The 16,952-nt window shown below is 39.8% G+C and overlaps 1 protein-coding gene and 1 pseudogene across 1 annotated transcript in view; one reads left to right on the top strand and one right to left on the bottom strand.

Annotated features, from left to right (window-relative positions):
• The window catches only part of Lrrtm4 (leucine rich repeat transmembrane neuronal 4), a 784,880-nt gene that overhangs the window by 82,335 nt on the left and 685,593 nt on the right, over window positions 1–16,952 (bottom strand). The gene's annotated exons all lie outside the window — the stretch shown is intronic.
• Window positions 5,243–16,952, top strand: part of LOC129668355 (L-xylulose reductase-like) — a 62,977-nt pseudogene continuing 51,267 nt past the window's right edge.

Raw genomic sequence — 16,952 nt, 5'->3', positions numbered from 1 at the left:
GTCTCAGAAAAGACCCTTTTACCCAGATATATTTGGTCCTTGTGGAACTCGTGTCCTCTCCAGTTCATTCTAACTCCCCCTTCTTTTATATGATTCCCTGCACTCTGCCCAAGGATTGGTTGATTGGTTATGAGTCTCAGCATCAGCTTTGATACACTGTTAGGTAGAATCTTTCAGAGGCCCTCTGTGGTAGGCTCCTGCCCTATTACTTGTTTTTTTCTTCTTCCAATGTCTATCCCATTTGTCTTTTTTTCCACTATTTGTCTTCCTAAGTGAGGATTAATCATCTTACCCTAGGTCCTCTTTTTTGTTTATCCTCTTTAGGTGTACAGATTTTATTATGTTTATCCTAACTTATAGGTCTAGTATCCACTTATAAGTGAGTATATACCCTGTGTGTCTTTCTGCTTCTGGGATACCTCAGTCAGTATGATCTTTTCTAGATCCCACCATTTGCCTACAAATTTCATGATTTCCTTGTTTTTAATTGCTGAGTAGTATTCCATTATGTAAAAGTACCATGATTTCTGTATCTATTCCTCCACTGAGGGACATCTGGGTTGTTTCCAGGTTTTGGCTATTACAAATAAAGCTTCTAGGAACATGGTTGAGCAAAAGTCCTTGTTGTGTACTTGAACATCTTTTGGATATATTCCTACGAGTGGAATAGCTAGATTTTTAGGAAGCACTATTCCTAATTGTCCGGAAAAGGACCAGATTGATTTCCAAAATGGTTGTACAAGTTTACATTCCCACCAGCAGTGGAGTAGGGTTCCCTTTCCTCCACACCCTCTCCAACATGTGTTGTCACTTGAGTTTTTGATCTTAGACATTTGGATGGGTGTAAGATGAAATCTCAGGTTTGATTTGCATCTCCCTGATAGATAAGGGCATTGAGCATTTCTTTAAGTGTTTCTCTGCCATTCTGTATTCCTCTACAGAGAATTCTCTGCTTAGCTCCGTGCCCCAATTTTTAATTGGATTGCTTGATTTGTTGCTTTTTAACTTCTGTAGTTCTTTATATATTCTGGATATGAGCCCTCTGTCAGATATAGGGTTGATGAAGATCCTTTCACTTAATGGCTGACTCTTTGCCCCCCCTCCCCCAAGGGAGGTGTAGTTCTGCTAGGCCACAGAGGAGGACATTGCAGCCCATCCTGAAGATACCTGATAAGCTTGGGTCAGAGAGAAAGGGAGGAACATGTCTCCTATCAGTGGACTTAGAGAGGGGCAGGGAGGAGATGAGGGAGGGAGGGTGGAATTGGGAGGGAATGAGGAAGGTGACTACAGCTGGGATACAAAGTTAATGAACTATAAATGATATAAAAATTAAAAATAATTTAAAAAGGAGAGAAAAGAATGTGATTGTGTGTCATCTCACTTCCCGGCTTCCCTGTGCTCAGCTCAACACCTCTCCCACTGTAGACATCGGAGATCCCACCTACCCAGCCTAGGAAGTAGCGTAGGGGCTACTCGCCACGGGCTAGTTCTTCTCCAAATCCAGGTGATAATCATCTAAAAATATTTATCTTATTTTTATTTAAGTTTGTGTGTGTGTTGTCTATGCATATATGTGCTGGTGGATGCTCAGGAGGACAAAAAAATATGCTTAGATATCCTGAAGCTTGAGTAGGCCAAACCACCTGAGACCCCAAATCTTAGGTGACTCAAAATTTGATCCGTTGTGAGAACTTTAATTACCAAGTTGACACAACCTGGAATCATTTGGGAGAAAAATCTTAATGAAGGATTGTTTACATTGGATTGGACATTAGTTGGGGATTGTTTTTATTAAATTAATTGATGTGAGAAGATACAGGGGAAAAACACAAATAAATAGGGCACACTGGGTAGTGGAGCCAGAAGCTAAAGGGTCAGAAACACTAGGCCACTGTCAGGGTGTTAGTATTGAAAGACACTTCTGAAGCAGAAACCTTGAGCTCATGTTAGCAAAACTGGAGAGCTCAAACATGCTTTTTGGCTATGGAGCGTGTGGAAAATTTTCTAGAGTTTCAGTTCCTCACAGCTGTACAGAACAGTGTGTGATATATGAGTTGAGAACTTGGGTGAGTGATTATGTTTGGAAATACAGACTGGGGAGTTGTTTTACATGGAAATAATGGTTAAAACCATAAAAGTAAATGAACTCTGTCAGGGAGTGATCATGAAGGGCTAGGAGTTTTATTTCAAAGCTCCTGTTTGTCTTTACAGGAATTGTCCCTGACTTAGTAACCCACACCCCTGCAGCAAACTTGGCTTGTAAACATGCCATTTGTTTTCTAGCTTTGTGTGGATGTTCTAAGTGGTCAGTTTAGTTTAACCCATATACACACCTATCTCCGACTGTTATTTAAAAATTGCTTAACATGTATAAGCTGTCTTTACATACAACATATTTTTCAAATGTATGAGGGGGCTACTCATAGCTAAGACAATTTGAACCATGATTTTCTCATTTTAAATATACTGTGATATCTACTCATAAGTCAGCAATTATGATAATCATCAACAAATATTAAAAATATGAAAATATGCTATTAATAATATTTAAAGCTGTCGATGTTTAGTTACTTAGCTTCATATTTTCCTCCCGAACATGAGTCTTGTGGTACAAAATATGTTACATAGTCATTATAAAGCACTTGGAAATGGAAATATTTTTCTACTAAAGCAATTTTCAAATTTTTCATCTTAGATGGAGTTTTTCATTTTCATATAATATTTTATTTCACCACAGATAATAAAGACAGTTTCCTCAGTTATCCACTTAACTCTTTTTATCTTTCTCACAATGTGACTAGATAAACTTCATGTAAAAAATTATTTATTTACAGAGGGTCTCATTGTGTGGCTGTAGTTGTCCTGGAACTCTGCATAGACCAGGCTGACCTTGAACTCATGGATATCTTCCTGTTTCTGTTTCCTGAGTGCTGTGATTAAAGGTATGTGTCACCACTCTTAGCTCACATAGTTTTAAAGAATATTCAGCTTTCTGTTCAATCAGCAACAATTATTTAACTAAGGACATTTCAGAAGGTATTCTCAAATATTTGTTACTGTAATGGTTAGCATTCTTATCTTGACATAGCCTGTGATTACCTGTGTAGCTCCTGAATGAAGGTTTGCCTGCATTTTATTGATCTCTGGGAAATTGTTCTAACTAAATAAATTAGTGTAAGAAGACCAGCTTGTTGTGGGAGGTACCATACTCTAGGCAGGTCTAAGAGAGAGGAAGAAACCCAAGCTGAACACAAGCAAGAAAGTGAACACACATGCATTCATGCAGTTCAGGTCGGATTGGAAATTACTGCACATGATGAATTTTTTTGCTATACTTTCTTTTTGCTATACAGCCATGGTTTTCTGCTGCTCAGCTATGGTTTTCTTGGCTACAAAAGAAAAAAAATTATATTTTTTCATAATTTTGTTTCATCATACTTCTGCATATAAGTACAAATTGGTATGTTTTTTATAAATCTATTATACTAGAATCTTTGTTTTTTAAAACTTCCATTTGAGTTGCCAATTTGAGTGTCATAAAAGTTGTTCAGTAAATATTTGCTTGGGATTTTGTTTTTTTTATGAGCTATATTTTAATTACAACATTTCTACCTTCCCTTTCCTCCCACGAAACCTTTCTTATATAATCCTCCCCTTCAAATTCATGGCCTTTTTATTTTCATTGATTGTTATCGCATACACATATGTGTTTACATATATAAGTATATATGCACATATATATGTACATATACATACATACACATTATACATATACATATGTATTTATTCCAAAATATAATCTGTTGAGGCCACATAACATTACTTGCATTCATGCTTTCAAAGATGTTTGCTCTTAACCTCTGAGCCAGTACATCTATACAATGGAGTATTACTCAGCAATGAAAAATAAGGAAATCATGAAATTTGCAGGTAAATGGTGGGACCTGGAAAGGATCATCCTGAGTGAGTTGTCCCAGAAGCAAAAAGACACGCATGGTATATGCTCACTCATATAAACATACAATATAGAATAAACCCACTAAAATCTGTACATCTAAACAAACTAAGCAAAAGAGAGGACCCTAACTAAAATGTTCAATCCCCATCCTGAAAGGCAAAGAGGATGGACATCAGAAAAAAAAGAAAATAGGAAACAACCTCGGAACCTGCTACAGAGGGCCTCTGAAAGCCAGAAGAAAACAGGAAACAACCTTGAAACGTGCCACAGAGGGCCACTGAAAGCTTCTGCAGTATAGACTGTCAAAGCAGATGCTGAGCCTGATGGCCAACTGATGGGCAGAGTGAATGGAATTCTATGTAAGAAGTGGGAAATAGTAAGAGCTGGAGGGGACGGGAACTCCACAAGGAGAGCAACAGAACAAGATAATTTGAACACAGGGAACTTCCCAGAAAATCATACTCCAACCAAGGACTATTCATGGAGATGACCTGGAACCCCTGCACAGGTGTAGCCCATGGCAGTTCAGTGTCCAAGTGGGTTACATAGTAATGGGAAGAGGGACTGCCTCTGACATAATCTGATTGGCCTGCTCGTTGATCACTTCCCCCTGAGGGGGGAGCAACCTTACCAGGCCACAGTAGAGGACAATGCAGCCACTTTTGATGAGAACTGATAGACTAAGATCAGAAAGAAGAGGAGAACCTCCCCTATCAGTGGACGTGGGGAGTGGCATGCATGCAGAAAGGGAAGGGAGGGTGGGATCGGCAGGGGAGGAGGGAGGAGCTTATAGGGGGATACAAAATGAATAAAGTGTAATTAATAAAAAATTAAAAAAAAAAGATGTTTGCCACAAGAGAACCAAATGGTGTGCATTTTCCCAGGAACAGCACCTCCCCTGCTCCCACCTTCCTTCAGTTACCTGTAGTTTTCAAAATAGAGCTAAGGTCTTATGAGCATGTTTTTGGATCTATTTGGCATGTTAGTTGTTGGTATTCTTGATCAGCTCATATTTGTGTGGTCACATTGGAGATATTTTTCTTGAGTTTAAGACAGAATTCTGAAATATACTCTGTCTTTATTGTCTACAAACTTATACCGGATTCTGAGCATTAGTGATTATAAAATCGAAAGGCCCACCAACTCTGAAAATGAAGTATGACCTTCACTATCAAATATTTGGTTAAGTGTAATTCTTTAAGTACAAATCAACTAGAATGTCCATCTCATTGGTAGCACAATGGAGCTGGTGGTAGGGGTCTGGGTGACCCAGCTCCTGAGGGTATGAGAGTAGAAGAGCTGACCCAACACTCATGTCACATGGGATCACCTGGGAGCAGAGGAGAAGCCCCCTCACCACCTCAGGCAATCAGGAAAGATGGGCACAGGGTCGTGAGCTGGAGAAAGCTGTTCCTGCGGCTCACTAGCTGCAAAAGTCAGGAGAGTGGGCACTGCTCCTGGCCAGGACTGCATCGCAGAGCTGACCCTGGTGCTGGTGAACAGGTAAGCCAGCCCTGAGGGTGATAGCTCAGGAGAACTGGCCTTGCCACTCTTCTGGCAGGGGGTGACGTGAGTGCAGCATGATGCTCTGGTAGTTTGGAGAACTGGCCTGGAGGTCATGAGATCAGGTAGGCTGGCCCTGTCTCTTGATGTCTGTAGCATCTTGCCTTGACAACAGGAGAGTGCCCTGATGGTAAAGGCATTGTTGAGTGCCCTGAGGGTGTGAGATGAGAAGAGCTGGGCCTGCCCCTCACAGGCTGCAACACTTGGAATAGTGGGTCCTCTACATTAACTGGGCAGCACAGTAGAGCTACTCTGGATATATGGGTGTTGGTGTGCTGATCATGAGGGCATGAGAGCAGGAGAGCTGAGCCTGCCTTCTGCCAATGGCAGCATTTGGTCGAGTACCAACAGTGCTACAGAGCCCACCCTGGGTATTAACTGAGCGGGCTGATGAGCTCAGTTAATACCCAGGCCGAGATCCAGGCCTCTGAATTGGCCTACCCCAAAATCATACCATCTGCAAACAACTGAGATATACAAAAGGACTAGTCCTGCTGTTTCAAAGCTGCAGGATTGCCATAACACAGGGCTACAACAGGATGACAGGGAGAAGTCCTGATGAAGATCCAATATTGATGGTGTCACAGAAGGCAGAAATCTTGAACCAGACCAATGACTTATTACAACAAACATTTGCAAGTGAAGATGTGTGGAGAGAGGGATTTAATGTGTGACATACAACAGCTTCCACCATGAGATGTTTGAGATGTTTTCTGTGCTTTGTTTTTGGTGTTGTTTTTGCTTTGTTATTTTGTGGATGAGGTTCCAAGGGTAAAGGGTAGATGTGAGAGGACAGGTAGTTTAGTGAGTCTGGGCTGTATGATGTGAAACTCACAATGAATCAATAAAAAGTTTTTTTTGTTTTTTTTTAAACAGAAGATAGAAATGATTCTTCAGTGTCTAATTTATACTTAACGAAGATATTATGTCTTTAATTCTGAACTTCATACATATAGGGTAATCTGCCTAGATTCCTAGATTCAATGGATCCCTTAAAGAGTAGTGGAGACAACAGATCAGTGTGCACACTGAAAATAACACCAAAGCACAAATGAACACAGATGTGAGTGGATGATTCTGAAAGTATATACACTGAATTATGAGTTGAGAACTGCTCTGCTTCTTTAATAATCTTTCTTTGGATCAACTTAACATCAGAAACACGGTAGTCAGAATTACACACAGAGCATGACTTTCTGGTGAAGAGCCTTCTTCTTTAAAAATATAGGAGGAATTTCTGAATAAAAATGACTATTTTGAGTCCCTCTGTGGTAGACTCCTGTTTCCTGTTCTCTCCCCTTTCTGATGTCCATCCCATCCTCTGCAGGGTATCAAAGAAGAGACTGAGACTCATCATCAAACTTTGGGCAGAGTGCAGGCAATCTTAAGAAAGAAGAGGGAGATAGAAAGACCTGGAAAGGACAGGAGCTCCACAAGGAGAGCAACTGAACCAAATATTCTGGGCCCAGGGCTCTTTTCTGAGACTGATACTCCAACAAGGACTATGCATGGAGATAATATAGATCCCCTGCACATGTAGCCCATGGCAGCTCAGTGTCCAAATGGGTACCCTAGTAAGGGGAAGAAGGGCTGCCTCTGAAATGAACTCAGTAAACTGCTCTTTGATCATCTCCTCCTGAGGGGGAGCAGCCTTGCCAGGCCACAGAGGAGTATAATGCAGCCAATCCTGATGAGACCTGATAGGCTAGGGTCAGAGGGAAGGGGAGGAGGACCACCCTTATCAATGGACTGGGGGAAGGACATGGAAGGGAAAGAGGGAGAAGGATAGGATTGGGAGAGGATGAAGGCGGTGACTACATCTGGGATACAAAGTGAATAAACTGTAATTAAAAAAAACAAATAGTAGATGGACAAGTAACAGGACAGGAGCCTACCACAGAGGGTCTCAGAAAGACTCTACCAAGCAGTGTATCAAAGCAGATACTAAGACTCATAACCAAACCTTCGGCAGAGTGCAGGGAATCATATGAAAGAAAGGGGAATTAGTATGACATGGAAAGAATAGGAGCTCCACAATAACCAAATATATCTGGGCACAGGGGTCCTTTCTGAGACTGATACTCCACAAAGGACCATGTATGGATATATCCTAGAACCTCTATTCGAATGTAGCCCATAGTAGCTCAGTAACCAATTGGTTTCCCATAGTAAGGGAAACAGGGACTATTTCTGACAGGAACTCAATGGCAGACTCTTTGACCTCCCCACCCCCCCCCAAGGGAGGAGCAGTCCTGCTAGGCCACAGAGGAGGACTTTGCAGCCAGTCTTGAAGATACCTAATAAAACAGGTTCAGATGAATGGGGAGGAGGTCCTCCCCAATCAGTGGACTTGGAAAGGGGCAAGGAGGAGATGAGGGAGAGAGGGTGGGATTGGGAGGGTCTGAGGGAGCGGGATACAGCTAGGATACAGAGTTAATAAAATGTCACTAATAATAAAAATTAAATAAAAAAATAAAATAAGTAAAAATAAAAATAAAACAAATAAATTTAAAAAAAATTAAAATAGAAAAAAAATGACTATTTTGCTTTATTCCAGCACTGCATAAAAAGACTGGATATTTCTGAAGAGATTATTTCTGTTTAAAAATAGTACAGTGAGTCAAGCAGTAACAAACCTGACCAGTACTTAAAGAATTTACACCTTTTCTTGGGTGTATATTTGTGCAAGTGCCCATCATTCTTTGATAATGTCACTTGTTTTCAGTTACTCATAGAGACTAGTGATGTATTTACAGCTAGGTAAGCTTTATTAAAGGTAAGTTTACCAAGAGCTTTCAGAAAATAGATTGGTAATATAAGTGAGAATATGATTGAAAATATTCTGGAAAGGTTAATTAGAAATCTTCCATACCAACTTAAATAAATATATTTGGGTAGTTTTGCCTTTGAATCTTTAATTTATCACAGAAGCTCCTAAATGGCAGAGGTAATTGTTTTACTCTTGCCACTTACAATGACAGGGATATAGGAGAAAAAATCAGTGATAATTATGATTCTCTTTAACTGAATACAGTAAAGCATATCTGGAGTAATTTTCTAGCTTTGGAATATAATTACACATGGTGTGTGGGTTAGTTTTGCAGCAGCTTTACAAAACCTAGTGCCTACTGGGAAGAAGGAACTTCAATTAAAGAATTACCTCAGTCAGATTGCCCTTTGGCCATGTCTGGGAAGAATTATCTTGATTGGGATAGCTCAACCCATTGCCAGCGGCACCACCCTGAAGAAGCATGGCTCAGCAGGAGCCAGGGTAAGTAATTCAGTAAGCAGCCTTCCTCCAGGACCTATGATTCTGTTCCTACCTCCCAGTTCCTAAATTGTGTCCCTCCCATGACTTCCTCAATGATGGACTATGACCTGAGAGTATGAGATTAAATAAACTCTTTTCTCCCAAGTTTCTTTAGCTGTCACATTTAGCAAAGTAACTGGGATACATAATAAACAAACAAACACCACCACCACAACAACAACAAAACTGTAACAAATGAAGATATCTGAGTATTAAGGCTGAATACTCCAAAACTGAAAATCTAAAATCAAACATACTTCAAAATCCAAATTTTTATATTGCATACTTTATGCCAGAAGAGTTTTCATTTCATGAGATAAATAATATCAAACATTGTGATAAACTACAACCAAATCATAAAAAGGCTATGAACCAATTTGAGGTTTAAAGTCAGGTGTCATCCCTGAGGCAGATTATTATAAAAAGGCAAATATTTCCAAATCAGGAATTCTCAGGTTCCAAGTATTTTAGAAAAAAAAAAAAATCAGTTAATCTTTAATTTTTTCCTTGTTGAGTGTACATTACCTATGTGAGATGACTTTGCTCCAAACACATAGAATTTCTGAGCTCCAGTTTTGTCACATAAAGAGCTATGACAATCTGTGACCACATTTTGTGTGTGGGATGGGCCACTTTAGTGCTTGCTCACTGGGCTTTGTCGTCTTTATTGTTTTATCCTTAACCATGATTATGCAGCATGCTATTGTCTCCTCCACCAAACTTTCTGAACTTCCTGTCTTCCTGTGACTGCTCTTTCTTCCACACATTTTTCCTAAGACCATTGCTCTTTTACTTTCAACCAGTTTTTGGCTGTAAAGACCATTGCAAGAAAATGACAGCCTACAGACTGGAGAGGATCTTCACCGACCCTATATCTGACAGAGGGCTGATATCCAGAATATAAAAGAACTAAAGAAGTTAAAAAACAACAAATCAAGCAATCCAATTAAAACACGGGGTACAGAGCTAAACGAATAATTCTCCGTAGAGGAATATATAATGGCAGAGAAACACTTAAAGAAATGCTCAATGTCCTTAGCCATCAGGGAGATACAAATCAAAATGGCCCTGAGATTTCATCTTACACCCATCAGAATAGCTAAGATCAAAAACTCAAGTGACAACACATGCTGGAGAGGATGTGGAGGAGGGGGAACCCTACTCCACTGCTGGTGGGAATGTAAACTTCTACAACTACTTTGGAATTTAATCTGGAGCTTTCTGAGACAATTAGGGATAGAGCTTCCTCAAGATCCAGCTATACCACTCCTAGGCATAGATCCAAAAGAGGCTCAAGTACACAACACGGACATTTGCTCAACCTTGTTTGTAGCAGCTTTATCTGTAATAGCCAGAACCTGAAAAAAACCCAGACGTCCCTCAATGGAGGAATGTATACAGAAATCATGGTACTTTTACACAATGGAATACTACTCAGCAATTAAAAACAAGGAAATCATGAAATTTGCAGGCAAATGGTGGGATCTAGAAAAGATCATACTGAGTGAGGTATCCCAGAATCAGAAAGACACACATGGTATATTCACTTATAAGTAGATACTAGACCTATAAGATAGGATGAAATACTAAAATCTCTACACCTAAACGAGCTAAGGACGTCCCAGGGTAAGATGATCAACCCTTACTTAGACAAATGGGATGGACACTGGAAGTAAGAGAAAACAAGTAATAGGGCAGGAGCCTACCACAGAGGGCCTCAGAAAAACTCTACCTAGCAGTGTATCAAAGCAGATACTGAGACTCATAACCAAACCTTGGGCAGAGTGCAGGGAATCATATGAAAGAAGAGGGAGTTAGTAAGACCTGAAGAGGATAGGAGCTCCACAAGGACCAAATATATCTGGGCACAAGGGTCTTTTCTGAGACTGGTTTTCCAGCCAAGGACCATGCATGGATATAACCTAGAACCCCTGTCAGACATAGCCCATGGATACTTAGCATCCAAGTGGATTCCCTAGTAAGTGGAACAGGGACTTTCTCTGACATATACTCAGTGGAAGATTCTTTGCCTCCCCCTCCCCTGAAGGAGGAACAGCCTTGCTAGGCCACAGAGGAGCAGAGAAGTACTTTGTGGCCAGTCCTGATGAGACCTGAGAAACTAGTGTCAGATGGAAGGGGAGGAGGACCTCACCTATCAGTGAACTTAGAGAAGGGCAGGCAGGAGATGAGGGAGGGAGGGTGAAATTGTGAGGGAGGGGACCACAGCTGGGATACAAAGTAAATAAACTGTGATTAATATAAAAAATAAAAATTTAAAATAGACCATTGTAAGAATGGTACCAATTTTGCTCAGCTTTGTTGGAGACAGATTTTCACATTTTAATATGGGCTCCGATAGAATGCACTAGCTGGCTCAGTCTGTAGAGAAACTAGGCCAATCTTCCTTCCTCCAACTTTCAAATGCTGGGATTATAGGTGGAAACTACCACAATTTACTGTTAACTGCCAGATAATTTTAAAGTTTGGGATAAATAATTTCCATATATATTCTTTAATTCAAATGACAATTCTCTATGACAATAATACATGAAAACAATAAAAGGATTCAGAGATGTATTCTCTGGAATGCATTAGAACAGGTTGGTGGCAGAGCTTGAGATAAAAGTCAATTCACAGATACTCGAGTCTCCTGAATTTAGTGTGCAATATTTTTTCTGACATCTAAGGAGACAAACAGAATGTAAAGGAAATATAGGAATTGAGGTCTCTGAGGGTTATGTGTGGTTTAGCTGTTTAACAAAGGAAGACAGTACAGCCACTCCTGATGAGGCCTGATAGACTAGGATCAGAGGGAAGTGGAGAAGGACTGGGGGAGGGTCATGGTTGAAGAGGGAGCAAGGGTGGGATTAGGAGGGGAGGAGGGAAGGAACTACAGGGGGGATACAAAATGAATAAACTTCAATTAATAAAAATAAATAATTAAATAAAGTGAAAAAGGTTGTCAAAGAAAATTTATCTTCATTATGAAACCTATCTAAAAATATTAATATAAATTCTATTACTCTGGTAACTAAATAATTAACAATATTATGCAATCAGAAGATTTTTTTTAAGTTGTATGAAAATAGGGTAAACACTAAATTGGAATAATCCTGACACCTTTGAACTTCTCAGCAGTCAAGAGTGGAAACTCAGAATGAGAAAATGGATCAAGTCAATGACGTGCTTATTGTACAAACACAAGGTCTTGAGTTCAGATTCCCAGGACCCATGTAAAAGCTGAGGATGGTGGTGTGATACCTAGCAGTGCATCAAAGCAGATGCTAAGACTCATAACCAAACCTTCGGCAGAGTACAGGGAATCATATGAATGAAGGGGGAGTTATTATGATGTGGAAAGGATAGGAGCTCTGCAAGGACCAAATATATCTGGGTACAGGGGTCTTTTCTGACACTGTTTCTCCAACCAAGGACCATAGAACCTCGGCTTGGATGTAGCCCATGGTAGCTCAATACCCAAGTGGGTTCCCTAGTAAGGGGAACAGGGACTGTCTCTGACATGAACTCATTGGTGGGTTCTTTGACCTCCCCTCCCCCCTCGAGGGAGGAGCATTCCTGCTAGGCCACAGAGGAAGACTTTGCAGCAAGTCCTGAAGATACCTGATAAACTAGGGTTAGATGAAAGGGGAGGAGGTCCTCCCCTATCAGTGGACTTGGAAAGGGGCAGGGAGGAGATGAGGGAGGGAGGGTGAGATTGGGAGGGAATGAGGGAGCAGGATACAGCTGGGATACAAAGTTAACAAAGTTTAACTAATATTAGATAGATAGATAGATAGATAGATAGATAGATAGATAGATAGATAGATAGATAAACAAACAAATAAATAGTTTGGAGCAGACAGATGGAGAAGGCTCTCTGCCCAGAAACAGTCTAGCAAATCTGTGAGCTCCAGTTTCTGTGAGAGACTCCATCCTTCAAGTATACACAGGAGTGAGTACATATACATGTCATATACATGGAGTGAGGTGCACCACAATAAAAAGAGATATTTAAGCTTATTTATTACCAGGATAGCTATAGCCTCCACATTTCTTAAAAATCAGTTAATGAGTACAAAATCGTCACCATTAAAATGATTCTGATAAAACAATTTAAAAGTGTATTTTCAACTCATTTACTCTGGACAACTTGATAACTGTTTCCCTGTATCCAGGACTATGATTACTCCACCGCATGCTTCCCTACAAGTAGGGAAATGGCTGCGTATGTGTTTCTACACATGAGCACAGTGTCCACAGGGTCAGGAGGAGGGCACAGGGTCCTCGGGGCCAACGTTGCAGGTCATTTTGAACCACCTGATTTTGGTGCTGTGAGCCAAATTTGAGTCATCTGCAATAACGGGTCACAATCTAGACCAATGGGCCGCTTTTCCAGACACTTTCCTACTTATTTTAATTTACAGCTTTTAAATGTGTATTAACAGATTGTTGACACGAAATACCATATCCTTCAATGGAAAAAAAAAAAAAAAGGAATTTGGGTACCATTATAGGCAGCAAATTACTGCCTGTGTAAATGTTCTGCACTGAGATATTTTTGTAGCATTTTCCCAAGGATATTTTACCACTGTGTAATGTTAATTATGTAACTGTTAAAAAGAGAAAAAGAAGAAATTAAAGGACTACGTGAGAAAAATAAGAAAGACTTTCCAATTATTGTCGATAACAGATGGGAAGTCAGCGAGGGAGAGAGATTTTTATCCTCTAATGACAATTTCTGAAAGGGACTATCTCAAACTGTGAACATTAGATTGCATTCACGGTTCTGGTCAGGTGTCAAAGGAGACCATTCTCCAAGAGAAAGGGAACAAATGCTCACTTAGATGGGTTTTATACGTAAAAACATTTACTGACCATGTATTCTCAAAGGGTGGGGTGAGAATAAGAAATCTGTAGCATACTTTTCTTATATCATAGCCTGAAAGCACTGTATAACAACTTTGTACACAATAACTATATCATTTATAATTAAGACTAATTATATTTTTCAATATTTGGAGCCTCAGTTGGATATCAACTCATCTACTGATATAATTTTAAACCTGTCATTTACAATTAATCATGCTTGCTGACTGGGGATGATTGTTGTGGGAAAATGTCACAGGAATGTTATTGTATTATTAAAATGCTATTAACTAATGTGATTTCCCACAGAAAGGGACAAATCACATTTGGAAGCATGCACATGTGTAAATCATAAAGCTGTTACTCTGTAAATAATATTGTACTCATAATTCTGAAAAAACAGTCATGTAAGTTCTAAATACAATTTTGTGTTTCCAAATAACTATGGTAAGAATGTCTGGAAGAAATAGTTGTGCCTTGAGGATGAGGAGTAAACTCAACAGCTAATATATTTGTTAACATTTACTTTAAGAAAGGACTGTGAGATTTTTCATTTATTCTGCTACTCAGGGTCACTGAGAGTCTGTATCAGGCCTTTGGCCTCACCTTGAAACACAGGATAAGCAATGTTCTAATGCTCCAACATTGATTCCATTCCAAGAAGACTGTTCTTTAATTATTTTTTCTTAAATCTGTTTGCTTTTCCATTAAGTATGACCATCCTCATTCAGAATTTCAAATAAAATAGACACCAGAAGAGACTGAAGAGAAGAAATTGGATCTACCCTAGATGTGCTTTGAAAGACTCTGCCCAGCAGGGGATCAGCACAGAAGCTAGACTCACAGCCAGACTTTGGACAGAGCACTGAGAGTCATAGGGAAGAGTCGGAGGATAGAAGGACCTGGAGGGGACTGAATCTTCACAAGAAGACCAACAGAGCCAACAAACCTGGGCACAGGGTGGGACCTGCAGAGGCTGATGCACCAACCAAGGACCATGCGTGGAGAGGACCTAGACCCCCTGCTCAGATGTGGCCCACAGATATCTCAGTCTCCATGTGGCTTCCCTAGTAAGGGGACTAGGGACTGTCTCTGACATGAACTTTATTATTTGCTCTTTGATCACTTCTCCCTGGTGGAGCAGCCTTTCCAGGACATAGAGGAAGAGAATGCAGGCAGTCCTGATGAGACTTAATAGTTTGGGGTTAGACGGTAGGGGAGGAAATCTCCCTCTTCTTGTGGACAAAGGGAGAGAGATGGGAGTGATGAAGGTGGAAGATGGGACTGGAAGGAGACAACGAGGGAGAGGGCTACAATAGGGATATAAAATGACTAAAACATAAAAAAACGATTAAGAAAGAATGACCAGTAACTGTTTCTCCATTGAAAATCTTTTTCTCACAACATGGTATAAGAGGACAAGAAAGGGGGACTGTGTTTTATATTAAGCATTACAGCAACACAAAATTATCAACTTCGCATCATCGTTTTCCTCCCCATCTCCTCAAACATAGCTTAAATAAAACCAATGAAAACTATGCAAGTAATAAAGTCATTACAGTAGTAACTTCGTAAGTGCTCAGGCAAAGTCATTCTCTCAGAACTTATTTCCACAAGCCCAGCTCTTCAGGGCAGAAATGAAGTTACTCCTTTCCTTTTCCTGTATCCTGCAAACACACACTAATTTCCTCACATGTACATGGTGGAATGTTAAGGGTAATATGTTGTGGTAATGAGTCCATACCAGTGAGTTTCTCAGATCAAGAGGATGAAAGAAAGCCAAAAAGAGAGTAAGCAAAATAAAATAAAGCTCCACCAATTGAATATATTATCACTAAACCACTGACTAAATGGGATTTCTCTGTTTTCTGGAAAAACAAGGAGGGGAAGGATTAAAGAATTATCATGAACATCTGAGCTCTTTCTAACATCTGTAATCGTATTTACCATACTTCTAGGAAAGTGTGGTTTTTAATTTACTGCCTTGAGAAGGTATTTGTGACACTGGGAGAAGGAGGAAATCCATGCAATACTTTGAAATTCTTAACTCTACACTGTGGTATAATTAGTTCCAGAAATTATATGTATTCAAGATCAAAAACAGTTATCAAAATGATAGGAGGTTAAGAGTTATTTTTTAATGTGAAATAAAGGAAGAAAACTGAGCAATAAATTCATGAGAAGGTACTTAGTGTTGAAGATCTGAATAATACAATGGGAAGTGTAAAAACTATGCAAAAATAAAAACAAAAGACAAATGGCAAATAAAATAATAAATACTCAACAGTACTAGAGAATGAGAGAGTTCAACCTTATAAAACTTTTACAGATGTAATGGAAAATAAAATTAAAAGAAATGACATTATTGAGGAGCCAGGAGAAACTGGGGACATAACAGGAAACAATTTGATATTTCTCTCTGGCCATTCATTTTATCTGTGTACTTTCCTGGGCCAAGGAACAGAAGAGAATTGAGTACTTGGCTATGTTGGGGTGTCTGTGGGCTTTCTAGACGAGCTCTGCATCAACACGAAGCCTGCTCAGCAGAGGTAGGTGTCATCCAGTCAGGTGGACCAGAAAAAGAAGTGGCAGAAGGAAGTTTAACCTTCAAGGATTTCTGCCTTCCTACTGTAGGTACCTCTTGTTCTTAGAACATCATAGTGAGATTGGATTCTGTGTTACTATCCTTAGGGGTTCACCATACACTACTGATTTTTCTGGCTCTCCACTGATGGATGACAGATGATGAACTTTGTATAATTAAGTGAGCCAAAACTTTATCACATATTCCTTTACAAAAACTAGAGACATGGCTCAGTGCTTAAGATAGTTTGCTCTTCTTGCAGAGAATTGGATTTCAATTTCTAGCAGCTCATTGGGCGGCCCACAGCAGCCTGTAACTCGAGATCCAGGAAATCTGATATTCTCTTCTGGTTTCTGGATATCCACATGGAATCATGCTCTTGGAAATTGTCCCACTAGGAGAGGTTAGAATAATATCAACCGTAGTCAGATCTGTCTCCAAAGTTCCTACTAGAAAGCACCCACAATACTCCCTGTAAATAATCACTTGAAAGCAGAAACCATTTCTCCCAGCTCTTCTCATATCTTATATCCAGGTCTGAAAAGGTAAATTCAACAGTTTCTTTACCAGCTAGGGTAACTGAGTTGTTGAACTGAACTTTGGTGAAAGGAAGGAAGGAAGGAAGGAAGGAAGGAAGGAAGGAAGGAAGGAAGGAAGGAAGGAAGGAAGGA

Source organism: Psammomys obesus, unplaced genomic scaffold (assembly GCF_907164565.1).
Source record: "Psammomys obesus unplaced genomic scaffold, mPsaObe1.curated_primary_1811, whole genome shotgun sequence".
Lineage (NCBI taxonomy): Eukaryota > Metazoa > Chordata > Mammalia > Rodentia > Muridae > Psammomys > Psammomys obesus.
The sequence above is the reverse complement of the archived record's forward strand: the minus strand, read 5'-3'. Positions and strand labels throughout refer to the sequence as shown.